Source organism: Saccopteryx bilineata, chromosome 8, assembly GCF_036850765.1.
Source record: "Saccopteryx bilineata isolate mSacBil1 chromosome 8, mSacBil1_pri_phased_curated, whole genome shotgun sequence".
NCBI lineage: Eukaryota > Metazoa > Chordata > Mammalia > Chiroptera > Emballonuridae > Saccopteryx > Saccopteryx bilineata.
In genome coordinates this window covers 58,782,597-58,795,459 of record NC_089497.1, presented here as the reverse complement: position 1 = coordinate 58,795,459, position 12,863 = coordinate 58,782,597, and positions in this window count along the sequence as shown.

Genomic DNA, 12,863 nt, shown 5'->3' with positions numbered 1-12,863 from the left:
TGATGGATGCGTCTCTGAGAGGCTGCCCTTGGGAAGGCTGACATCAGTCGGGCAGCAGCCACCCCCAGGGCACCCGAGGCTTAAGGCCTTTGTGAAAGCCTGGTATGCTTTGCTTGAATTCCAAGGCTGTGTAAACTGCCAGTTCCAGCAATGATCTCATTACAACTGAGTGATTGAATGAGGCAGCCATCCTCCAGGAGATCAGCGGGTTTAGAGCGACTGTCTAATTAAACGGCACAGCAGCGCCCTGCAGCTGGTGGGGAAGAAGTGTGGTTTGTTTTTGCAGATGGGGAAATGGCGTTTAGAGAGGTACAGTGAATTAATTGGCAACCGTTGTAGAGTGAACCAGCTCCATAGATTCGAGGACTTGGGGCTTGAGGAGAAGTGAGAGGTGAGCCAGACAAGCTGAGCTGAAAGGAGTGGAAAGGTGGTTCAGGGTTCCAGCACACCGGCCGGCACATGAGTCCACGAGGCAGCCCTGGCAATCTGCCTCTTACACAAAAGGTGGCTCCATGCCCCTTTCTCGCATCTTTTAGAGGCACAGCCTCCCAAAAAGGAAGCCAGCTACTCAATGTATCTATGGTCTAGTGACAATGTTTTCAGTTAGATTGGAGGAAGACTCCAAGTCATAGACTATTAGTCAGGTGACCTTGTGGGTGGTCTCAGCAGCTGCAGGAGGTACAAGAATAGGTTTTTGTAAATCATAGATCACTTTCCTAGGCCCAGCACATGACCCTGGATTGGCACATGACCCTAATGGTTGGGTTGTGACTCCTCACACACATCTACCTTTTTCAGGAGAAAAATAGGCTCCTTCAGTGTTTGTGATCTCACCAGATCCAGACAGCAACCCTGCAAGGCAGGTGGCCCACAGGATGATGGATGAGGGTGATGAGTTTCAGAGAAGGTACCTGACTTGCCGAGATCACACTAGTAAGTAGCAGAGCGAGGACTTGAGCTCTGGTTCCCAGGCTCACAGTCTCAGGCTCTACCCAAGAGCCCGTGCGTCTCCTCCTCGGCACTGCTTGTTGGATTGTGGCGCTTGTGGAAGTGCAGGCGGTTGTGGCAATCCCAAAGGGGAAGCGTTGTATCTTAGCGACATGCACAGTATGGCTTGCACAGCCTCCTTGGCCGATCCAGCATGATTTCCTTATAAGCACAACGAAACACTACACACTGGGAGTTGCTCCAGGACTAGACTCCAATGGCAGTGATAGAATGTTCTTGTCTGGATGTTCATCGCATGTGATTAAGAAGCATAGATGTTATTAACTTTTTATTTTCCACTCGGATGCTGTGGTGTGGAGGGAAGAGTACTGAATTTCAGGAGAGAATGGCAGAGTTCTAGTTCTGGTATTTGAGAGCTGATTGACTTTCAGTCAAGTCATTTGATCTCTCTCAGCCCCAGTTTCCTCATCTATGAAATAAGCATAATATGTGTTATCTACCCTAAGGTGGGTCACTGGGGTGTTTTTGACACAATTTCTTTTTTTAATTTAAAAAAATGTTTATTTATTGATTTTAGGGAGAAAGAGAGAAAGAGAGAGAGAGAGAGAGAGAGAGAGAGAGAGAGAGAGAAGAACATCAACCCGTTCCTGTAGGTACCCTGACTGGGGATTGAACCAGCAACCTCTGCACTTCGGGCTGAGGCTCTACCAACAGAGCTGTCCAGTGCTGAATGACATGATTTTCATAAAGCTGCCTTGTATATTGGGAATTCCTATAAAACGGTAGGGGTCATATTCCCAGATAATTAACCATGTCTGCAAGTATCCAGCAGGATCATTCTTTTATATATCAGATGGTACAGGCCTTCCAAACAAGCATGGCCTTCTTTAACTAATGCCTCAGGAATCCCAGATGTTTGGAAAATTTGAGCCAAGAGGCCCCAGTGGCTGAAAGCAGGGTCTGGTAATGGATGGAGAGTGGACACTCATTCATACCAGGTCAGCTCCCTTTCGGGCAGTGCCAGTGGGAAGGGGGTGGGTATGGGCAGGACATTTCCAGTGTGACCAGGTACAAGGTCCCACAGCTGCTTTCCTGAGGGCTCATACAGTCCATGCTGTGATACCCTGACAGTGTTCAAGCAGCACTGTGTGCTCTACCCTGCATGTCAGAGTGGGCCGGGCCTTTTGAGGAAGGATACCAAGGTGCTGGCATTCAAGCATGGCTTCCATGCACTTGTGAAGAGGCATATTAGTGGCTGCTGGGCCCTGGCTTCCTCAGGCCAGTGCCGTGTCTCCGTGTCATATGGAGAGACCACATACCACATAGTGCATGGCTGGGAGCATGAGCTCTGAAGCCAGATGGCTTGAGTTCGAATCCTGCCTTGGTATTTACTCTCTGTGCCTCCCATTTTTTTGACTCTCAAAACTGGTGATAACAGAACTGTCTAAGTCAGTTTAGGCTGCTCTAACAAAATTTCGTAGACTGGGTGGTTTATTATAGACAGTGGTAATTTACTTTTCACAGTTCCGGTGGCTGGGAAGTCTAAGGTCACAGTACAAGCAGATTTAGTGTCTGGCGAGGATCTGCTTCTTGTTCATGGACAGTTGTCCTCTCACTTGCCCTCACATGGCAGAAGGGGCAAGAGAACACCCTGGGGTCTGTTTCATAGGGCAACGATCCCGATCGTGAGGACTCCACCCTCATGATCAATCTAATCCCCTCCCAAAGGCCCTGCCTGCTAATACCATTGCCTTGGAAATGGGGATTTCAACATATGAAGATGGGAGAGACACAGACATTTAGACCACAGCAGGCACAGCGCTACTTCACTGCACTGTCACGAGAGACAAACCAGTTTAAGTGTGTATAAAAGCAGTTGGGACAGTGATCATTAGCACATATTATATCGAAGCCTCCGCGGAATCCTTCCCATTCGCAGAATCATCCTGTGAGTCCAAGGACATCGTTACATGAAAGCAGGTGTCTGGCCACAAAGTGGACTGAAAATTTCTTATTTGTTACATAATCATGCCTTTGTTTCCTGCCAGCCTTAATTTACAATTTAAAAAAAGAAGTAAATTTCAATTCTGTCCTATTATACCTCTGACTGCCCTGCTGTTCCATCAGCTCAGATCCTCAGTCGCTCTCTCTCCTGGCTATTTGCTCTACCCCCATGTAATTCCCCAGTCAGTCTTCCAAAGCCCCAGCTCTGAGCATGTCCCCCTTCTCCTCTAAAACCTTCCATGGCTCCCATTACCCACTTCTCTCCTTCTGCTGGCATCCCAGGGCTCTGCCCTGGCTGATCAAAGCCGATCTTGCTCTCTGTGACTTATTTCACAACTTCATTCTTTAGGGACCTTATATCAAACCACCCATCCAGCCTCTCACTGTTCCCTGCACAAACTTTGAACTTCCCTAATGCACCATGTTTGCTTAGACTGTCCCCTTGGCTTAGAGTGTCCTCTTCTCTCTTCCAGGCCTGCGGAAATGCTACTTATTTCTCAAGTCCTGCCACAAATGTCAATCTCCAAGACACCTTCTTAGTCAACCCATGTGGTGCCTCCGAGTTCTTTATGTTACCTCCTCTGTCTCACTCACTTTATTCTGCCTTGTTTTGCAACTATCGAGACCCGCATCCATATCTCTCATGAACTGTGTGTTGGAGGGCAAGGATCTCAGTTTTTCCTACTTGGTAATTATTGCTGCCCAGTGCAGCAGTCTGTACAATAAGTAATTGTTAAAGGAATAACTTCTTCACAATACTGTCATTGCAAGGGGTTCTCTGAATTATCAAGGCTAATATGAATAATTAAGGCTAATTATTAACCTCTATTGTTAAGGCTAACCTAGTCTCTGCCTGCCTGCCCACAAAACAGTGGCCTAATCCGATCAGCTCCCTAACGCATGCAAGAATCTCCTTTTGGGAATTTAGGACTTTGTTCTCCATTGTTAGAGAAATCAGCTTAAAGAGCAAGACCCAGAAGCTGTGATCAGTCTTTCCCGTTTGCAGTTAGTCTGGAGAAGGCTGTGAGAGCACACGGTATGGAGGCGTGGAGGGTAAGGGTTGAGGCCAGCGGACAGTTGCCTTCCAGCCTGGCTTAAGATTTTGCATATGTAACAGTATCAGGTTAATTCTTTAAAAAGAACAAGTGCTTTTGTAAGTGGGCGTGGTGTTCATTCCTACTCAGCCCTCCTGCTCTCCTGTACTCTGAGTCGGAATAACCAGCCCGTCGGCCATGGATATTCTTGTGATGCTGCCTGGAAACGAATGTGTTGGGTCTCACAGTTTAGACTTTAAGAAACTGTAGTGACCAGTCCTTTCACGATCCTGGGTACTTTTTTTCCTTTCTACCACCAGTGGCGCACGAAGCTAGATCATCCTGGATCTTTCCATCTGAGTCAATACAGGCTATTAGAAAGAATACAAGGCAAGATATTATTCTCATCCTCTCAGAGCATATTGTGTCAGAAGGGCAGACTACAGGAGCAGAAAGGAACCAAGAGGACACCTCCATTCACAGACCTGGGGTCTGGCTGGAGCAAGACACGGAATACTCAGGGAGCCCTGCAAAACTGTCAGTAACCTGGGGATGAACAGGTGTTGGCTGTGGACACAGGGCTGCGGGGAGCAGGGCCCTAGCTCTGGAGCCTTTTCCCTTCTGAGTTAGGACGCTGCCCAGTGTGTGCCCTGCACAAAGACACCTGGCTGAATGAGGCAAGCAGGAGCTTAAATTCGGCCTACCCTCCATTTACCAAGCGCTGTCCATGACAGGGAACCACCGGTACATCTTCTTTCTGCAGGAGGGGCTATCTTTTTCTGTTTTGCACAAAGGCACCTTCTGCTTGACAGCTCTGGTGCCAATAGGGCTGCATCTGCTCAAGGACATGCCTTTTTCTAGTGGTCTTTGCATTTTAATTTAACCATTATCTATTCAGTCCATAATGTATTTTCCTGAGGCATGAGCAATCACTCAATTTTATTTACTCTATCAGTCTGGTAACCAGAAAGGTAGGTCAATAATCCCAGCTAACATTTGGGATGGATAGAAAACGCTCAGACCTTGTGAAACTTCTTCTTACCTGCTGCAGGGTTTGGTACAGTGTTATTCAATTAATACTCATTGAAATGATTCTATTCCTCTTTCCCTTCAAACTTTTTTGAACAAATAAAAAAACAGTTGCCCACAGACTCCCGCATGTGCCTGACCGGGATCCACCCGGCACGCCTACCAGAGGGGGATGCTGTGCCCATCTGGGGTGTTGCTCTGTTGCAACCAGAGCCATTCTAGCACCTGAAGCAGAGGCCACAGAGCCATCCTCAGTACCCGGGCCAACTTTGCTCCAATGGAGCCTTGGCTGCGGGAGGGGAAGAGAGAGACAGAGAAGAAGGAGAGGGGGAGGGGTGGAGAAGCAGATGGGCGCTTCTCCTGTGTGCCCTGGCCGGGAATCGAACCCAGGACTCCTGCACGCCAGGCCGACATTCTACCACTGAGCCAACCGGCCAGGGCCTAGGAATGCCCTTGTTGATCAAGCTACCCAAAAGAAAATTGTTTGGAGCAACCATGACAGATCGAGCAATTCAGTCTCATACTATTCATCACCAGAATGCTTCAACCCTGTGTAAACAGTTTCAACTTTTTCGGGAAGCAGCGTGGAAGATTAGTAAATTCTGTCCAAGGGGTCCTATACTACAATCTGTTCCTTCATTTGGAGTTAACCCTCAAGGACCCCTACCAGGACAACTTTGGCAAATAGATGTTACTCAATTACCTTCATTTGGCAAACAGTCCTATGTCCACGTTACAGTGGATACATATTCTGGATTTATAGTAACCTCTGTCAGAACAGGAGAGGCTGCTAAGCATGTTATAGCTCATTGTCTGTATGCATTGTTTTATTATTGGATTTCCTAAACTGGTTAAACTGACAATGCTCCTGCATATGGAGCAAAAGCATTTACTGTATTTTGTCATTCTTACAATCTTTAAAGTCAAGGTATTATTAAAGTGTACCCAGCAAATATTTTAAGGTCAATTTAAAAAACATTTAAAAGGGGGGGAGTCATATCCTGGAACTCCTACGGGCCTACCATATCATGCTTTTTACTTAAAAAATTTTTAAATTTCTTTTGAATGCTGATGAATAGGAGATGCCAAATTTTTTTCTCCTGCAAACTACTACCTTCTTTATTTGATCCAGCTAATGATACTGTTTTGTCTTTTTCCAAATAGCTCCAGATATATGGAAAATATTTATATAGGTGGATGGGGATCCTCAAACCCCTCAGCGAGATCTTCTGAGCATGGCTTTTAAGATACTAAGAGGCAGAAAAAGCCCAATAGAGATCAGGGGAACTACCAGCTTTTAGGATACGCCCTTAAAGGCTCCAATGCCCCAAAGGGGTCTCATAAGATGCCATCTGGGTCCTGCTTCAATAGTGGAAAGGTCATTGAGCTAAAGCCTGCCAGACTTACATGCCTCTGCCGTGAGGAAACAGGGACACTGGAAGGTAGGCTTCCCCCTCGCTCCTCTAAGGGAGGGTTCAGTCTCTTCCAGCCCTGCTCCAGCCACTTATGACCTAACCTTGCCCAGAATGCTGGGGTTTGCCACTGAAGGCTGAAGGTGCCCAGGGCTGTCGGCCCCATCTACAACACTGTGGATGAGCCTAGGGTATTTCTTCCAAGAAGCAGGTAAACTGATCTCATTTGCACAAGGGCCACTTAACTATGTCTTGCCTGAATAGTCAGCTTTTTTATTCTTCCCTCGAAGATCTCTGTTGGGGGTGTTGATAGTCCTATTTTCTGCTGCTTTGTTTAATATATAGTGTTTCCTTTGTTCCTCCTACCTCAATGCCCCACTCATATTTCAGGCTGGGACCTACTCCTAACTTAGAGCTCTCTTTCCCCCTTTTGCCAACTTTTATTATGAATCTTCCTTTGCCACCCAGCTTAGTGTATCCCAAGGTTCTCTTTACCAAGCCACAGTCGCAGAGCTCCAGGGAAAAGCAACCTGGTCTCATCTCTCCAGGCAGAGGAGAACAGAAGCTCCATCTCCACACATGCTGCAGATGGCTTTTCCAGTCTACCTGAATCATTACCAGCTAGAAGCAGCGGTCATTGGGACTTGCACATGGGCTGCAAAGTATAGAATTGTGACAACAATTCCAGTGCCATGCGGACTTTTCCTGGATGTGGACTTTTCCTGGACTCCTCCTCCTTGTGGCAGCTCCTAACAGACTGAACTGGGGCTGGGTTGCATTTTTCAGGGATTTGGCATGGTGTTGGTGCCAACTTGGACTGGTGAACATGTTAAGGACACTACTCTTTTATGGATACTTGCTGTATTGGCCAAGAGTTTGCTTAAAGGCTTTAATCACAGTAAAAAAAAAAAAAGAAGACTGGATAAAGAAGATGTGGCACATCTACACTATGGAATACTACTCAGCCATAAGAAATGATGACATCGGATCACTTATAACAGAATGGTGGGATCTTGATAACATTATATGAAGTGAAATAAGTAAATCAGAAAAAAACAAGAACTGCAGGATTTCATACATTGGTGGGACATAAAAACGAGACTAAGAGACATGGACAAGAGTGTGGTGGTTATGGGGGGTGGGGGGAGGGAAGGAGGGAGAGGGGGAGGGGCACAAAGAAAACTAGATAGAAGGTGACGGAGGACAATCTGACTTTGGGTGATGGGTATGCAACAGAACTGAATGACAAGATAACCTGGACATGTTTTCTTTGAATATATGTACCCTGATTTATTGATGTCACCCCATTAAAATAAAAATTTATTTATTAAAAAAAAGAAACAGTTGCCCAAAGCTGAAGTGCAGTAATCACTTTTGACCCTGCCTTCACCTCACCCCCATCTTGTCTATTCTTTCTTCAAGTATCTCTCTAGCCTACTGCACCCTGCCCTGCCTCCTCTGTTTGTGCCCCTCTAAACCAATGTGATGGCTGCTCTGTTGTCACTCCCTCCACTCCTGCCTCTTCCAGTCCATTCATCACAGAATACCCTAACAGCTTAAAAAAATCTAAACTGCACAAGGCCTCTACTCTGATTAAGCCATTAGTGACTTTCCACTGCCCTCAGAATGTAGCCTAAGCTTCTTTCTGTGTCTACGGGGCCCTATACGAGCTGGCCTCTTTGCCCTCCTACTCTCCTCCTGTATGTTGTCTTTTTGTCCTCTAGGTGCACTGTCCTCTCCTTTTATGTCCTGAGAATGCCAAGTTCTTCTCTGCCTCAGGTCATTGCAGGGGCTGTTCAGCATGCCCTTCCCTGGCTCTTCACCTAACTGAATCCTCATCATCATCCAGACATCAGCTTAAATGTGACCTACACCAAGAGGATGTCCTGTCCAGAGTGGGCCTTTCCTGTTATTCTCTCTTATGTCTGCTGTTCTTTTTCTTCACAGCACCTGCTGTTTTATTCAGCTGAAGTCTCTTTTCTCCACTAGTCTCTAAGCTCCACGAGAGCAAGGACAATAGATGTTTTGTCCACTACCCTACAATAAGCTCCCAGCTCAGTACCGCACATGGCAGATATTAAAGTCCATTTAATGTAGTTTTAGAAATAGGTTGAATGAATAATGAGGCTTCCTTGAATTCTTTCCACCTGTGCCCTCCCAAACCAAGATTACCTGCTTTTAAAATATGGACTCCCTCTCTTCCCCCAACTCTAGTCCCTCCATTTTTAAAATCTGTTAAGTACTTTCTATGTGTCTGCACTATTTCCCAATTATAGCAACATCTTGTTTATCTGAAGGATATCATCTCACACTGTCTTCTATTCAGAACTCAACTGAGAAGCCACAAAGAAGCAAAAAAAATCTCTGAAATAACCCCCAAATTGTGATATTTCAGTGTTTAGAATTCTCATTCAGACCAATTTTTTATATTTCCTTACACTTATAATATGCATGAAGATCTGTTCTCCAAACCTACAGCTAATTAGATGTGTTTCTTTTTTTTGGTGGGAAAGTGTGTCGCTAAACTACATTCAGTGATGGCTACGTTTTCCCACAGATCACAAGAAATTTAAATAAAATCTCAAATAGTCACTGAATTCTTTTATTTTTACTTTTATTCATTGTTTTTAGAGAGAAGAGAGAGAGAGAGAAGGGAGGAACAGGAAGCATCAACTCCCATATATGCCTTGACCAGGCAAGCCCAGGGTTTCGAACTGGTGACCTCAGCATTTCAGGTTGATGCTTTATCTATTGCGCCACCACAGGTCAGGCTGAATTGTTATTTTTAACATATTTCTTTATCATAGTCTCAACCCTGAACACAATCACACACACGTGGATGCACACACACAACCTGCTTCCTCCAGCCCTCTCACTGACAGCCACCATCAGACACGTGTCTCCTTCCAGGAAAGGTATTCCTTGGTGTCCTGCTAGGAGCCTAATGGATGCACAAAGAGGTCCATTTCAGGAGATCTTCCTCAAAGGATCCAGGCATGGAGGGAGTCTAGGATTCCTTTAACCCACCAGAAGCTTAGAAGGGACCCCAGTAGCTCATAGATGAATCCCTGCAGCACCAAGAGACTCTGTCCAGCATTCGAGGTCTGTCTGAAGAACACACACCTACACCCACCCTCCAAGGTCCCTCCACAAGTTCCGTAAGGTCAAAGTCAGTATTTAACCTTAGCAAACTTGTTAATATGTAGTATTTACCCTATTAAATAATTATCCATTCATTCCTACTAGGTGTCACCTATGTTCCAGGCAGACAATCCCCTGGGTATTCAGAGATCAGCAGGATGATCTCCGCTTCCAGAGTACTACGCATGTTCTTTGTATCCTAGAAATCTCCTGTTTCTAAGAACAGCCCTTTCTTTCTTGAATAGCCTATCAGGTGGGTGCCCTTAGGATCCTTAACCTGGCTTTTTCATGTTCTTCTCCTTTGTTTACAATATGTTTGCCTATCTCAGAGACACCCTACCCTGATTTATAGATATCTTCTCTCTCTGCACCTCCCCCATCTGATGGAGGGTCTAAGTTTGAATCTCAGGCCTGTCCCACAGGCCAAAAGAGGAATTTTTCAGGATGAAAGACAGATCACTGTAAGAACTCATTTTCTAGGAATTGTCCTGTGAAAAGGGTCATACACACACACACACAGACACACACACACGGCTCTTTCTCACCTATATCTGGCAGTTCTCCCCAGTCTATTGCAATCTCATTACTGGTTATCTCCATTAAAGACTTCCTGATGAGTGCTCTGGGAGCTGAATTGATTATGTCAACATTCAGGCATGCAGAGCCCCAAAGGTCCAGGCCTGAATGGAGTGGGACCAGGCTGACAGGTATAGCCAGAGCCACAGCAATGAGATGCCCATATTTCTGCCTTAGGATTCTAGGCACACCACTTAGCCTGTCTGACTAATTGAGGGCTTTTAAATTTCATGGGCAAGGAATTATGGAACTTCTCTCATGAACACAGACTTCCTATTACTCACTAAGGCCTTTTGACTCTTCCTTCTAAATATCTCTTGGTTACATCCACTTCTCTCCACCCTCTGCCACCATCACCTCCTGCCTGGACACTGCATGGCTCACAACCAGCTTTCCCGACTTCCCTCTGGTTCCCCTCTACCTCATTCTTCATGCAGCATCCAGAGCCATCTTTTATTTATTTTTATTTTTTAAAAATATATTAACTTTAAAAAAATTATTTTTATTTATTCATTTTAGAGAAGAGATACACACACACACACACACACACACACACACACACATATATATATATATATATATATATATATAGAGAGAGAGAGAGAGAGAGAGAGAGAGAAGGGGGGAGGAGCAGGAAGCATCAACTCCCATATGCGCCTTGACCAGGCAAGTGCAGGGTTTTGAACCAGCGACCTCAGCATTCCAGGTCGATGCTTGATCCACTGCACCACCACAGGTGAGGTCAGAGCCACCTTTTAAACCACAGATCTGACTAGGTCATCTCCAAGGCTTCCCTAGACCTCAGGATAAAATCCAAGCCTCCTTAACCTGGTCCACAGAATCCTCCCAACTTGACCCGTTGACCTTTAGCTACATCCTCATTCCTCAGCACTGGCTCTCTTGTAATAATGCTCCAACTACTCATATCCTATGCTTCCTCTTGCTTCTGCTGCACATGTGCCTGGAGCTCCCTGCCCTGATTCTTAGTCAGTCTTGAAGACCCTGTTCAGTCACCTCTTAAGGTACCAAAGTAGAACACTCAATGTTCTTCTTCCCCCTCCCAACAGTTGGGCTGGGAGGCTCTGCAATTGTTCCCAGAGCCTCCTGGTCTACTCTGTCAGGCTATTACCATAGTATACACTAGCTGCCTGCTCAGTTGTCTGTTCCTCTTATCTGGAATGTAGGCTCCTTGAGATCCATATTCTCTCCTATTCATTATTGTACCCCCAATGGCTATCATAGTTCCCAATGTATAATGGCAAAGAAATCAAAAAGTGTTTGTTGAATTCATTCATTCAGGAATAGATTTTCTGGGATAGATAAATCTTGAGACTTGATGTCAGGAATGATCTTGATAAAGCAGGTGACTCAGTAAGAAAAACCCTAGGCAGGAAGTCATGAGCTCTGAGTTTCTTGTAAATTTGGACAAGTCACTTCTCTTTGTACAAATCTTCAGTTTCCCCATTTATAAACTCCTGCAATCTTAATTCAGAGGTCCTTTTCAACCATTTGTGGTCCATGGTGCTGAATCACACATGCTTTCTTCAAGAATTACTACAGGTTGCCTATAAGGGGTGACTTAGAAGACTATCACATCCAGAAGGACACTTTTAAAATTTAAAATTCAAAAGGCTGCTTTTGTCACAATGAGACTTATCCTGAAAGTCCAACTGTCAACAATTCTTGCCAATTTCTTCCTGGAGCTGAGGAGCCCCCATCTTTATTTCCTCCCAATGGACATGTTAAGGGTCTCTGTGGTGGCTGCACCATCCTTTCCCTGCAGAGATGATAACCTTGCTGAATTCCAAAGACTGAGGGTCAAAGTATGGCTCAGAATCAGGACCTCAGAAAAGGTGGAAGAGGTGACAGATTCCATGAATCAGGATACAGTATCTAGAAATTTAGTATAACTCTCCAGAGCCCAAGGTCTGGGACCACAGTATCCCGGGATAGAGTGGAGGGCAGTGAGTGAGAAGCTCAGAATTATTGCAAGGGCTCCACAGGTCCATTTGTAATCAGGCATTGTCTCTGACTAAATGAGTACAACATCTTGCAAATGTACGAAGTTTTCAAATGCATAACAGAGCTGCCATTGTGACTAATAAAATAAACATTTATTTAAAAGTAGTTCTATATTCATACTAGGCGTCCCACGCTTTCCTTACCCAGAGGCTACTGCAAGGAATACGACAACGAACCTCCGTGCCAGGACCGCCAGCTCTGAGAAAGATGAGTCCGCATCTGTCTCGTCGTGCCCCTAGCACCTCATTCAAGGCCGGCCACATATGAGGGCTTAAAAGACATTTGTTAGGAATAAGGGAAATTGTTTTACTTAAAAAAGACAGACTTATATTTGAAAAGATTAAGTGGTTAATCAGGATAATTAATAAAATGATATTTTTGTGTTTTAGTATATAGCCTTTTGCAACTTAAAAAAAAAATTGCTTTCGCAGACATCACTGCGTTTGGCCTTTAAAAACGACCTTGTGAAGACAGTGAACTCAAAGGCTAAGAAGCTGCTTGCAAGGGGGGGTGTGGGGAGGGGGCTGCAAGCAACAAGTGGTGGAATCGGGTCTTCAGCTGCACGCTCAGATTACAGCAGTTTACAGAAGGTGATCTCTCCTCTGCTGCTCTGGTAGCTGGAACGGTCAGAGGTGTGACCTCTAAGTAAGATAAGGCCCCCAAATAAGACTGACGTTTCATCAAGTTGGTTTAGTAA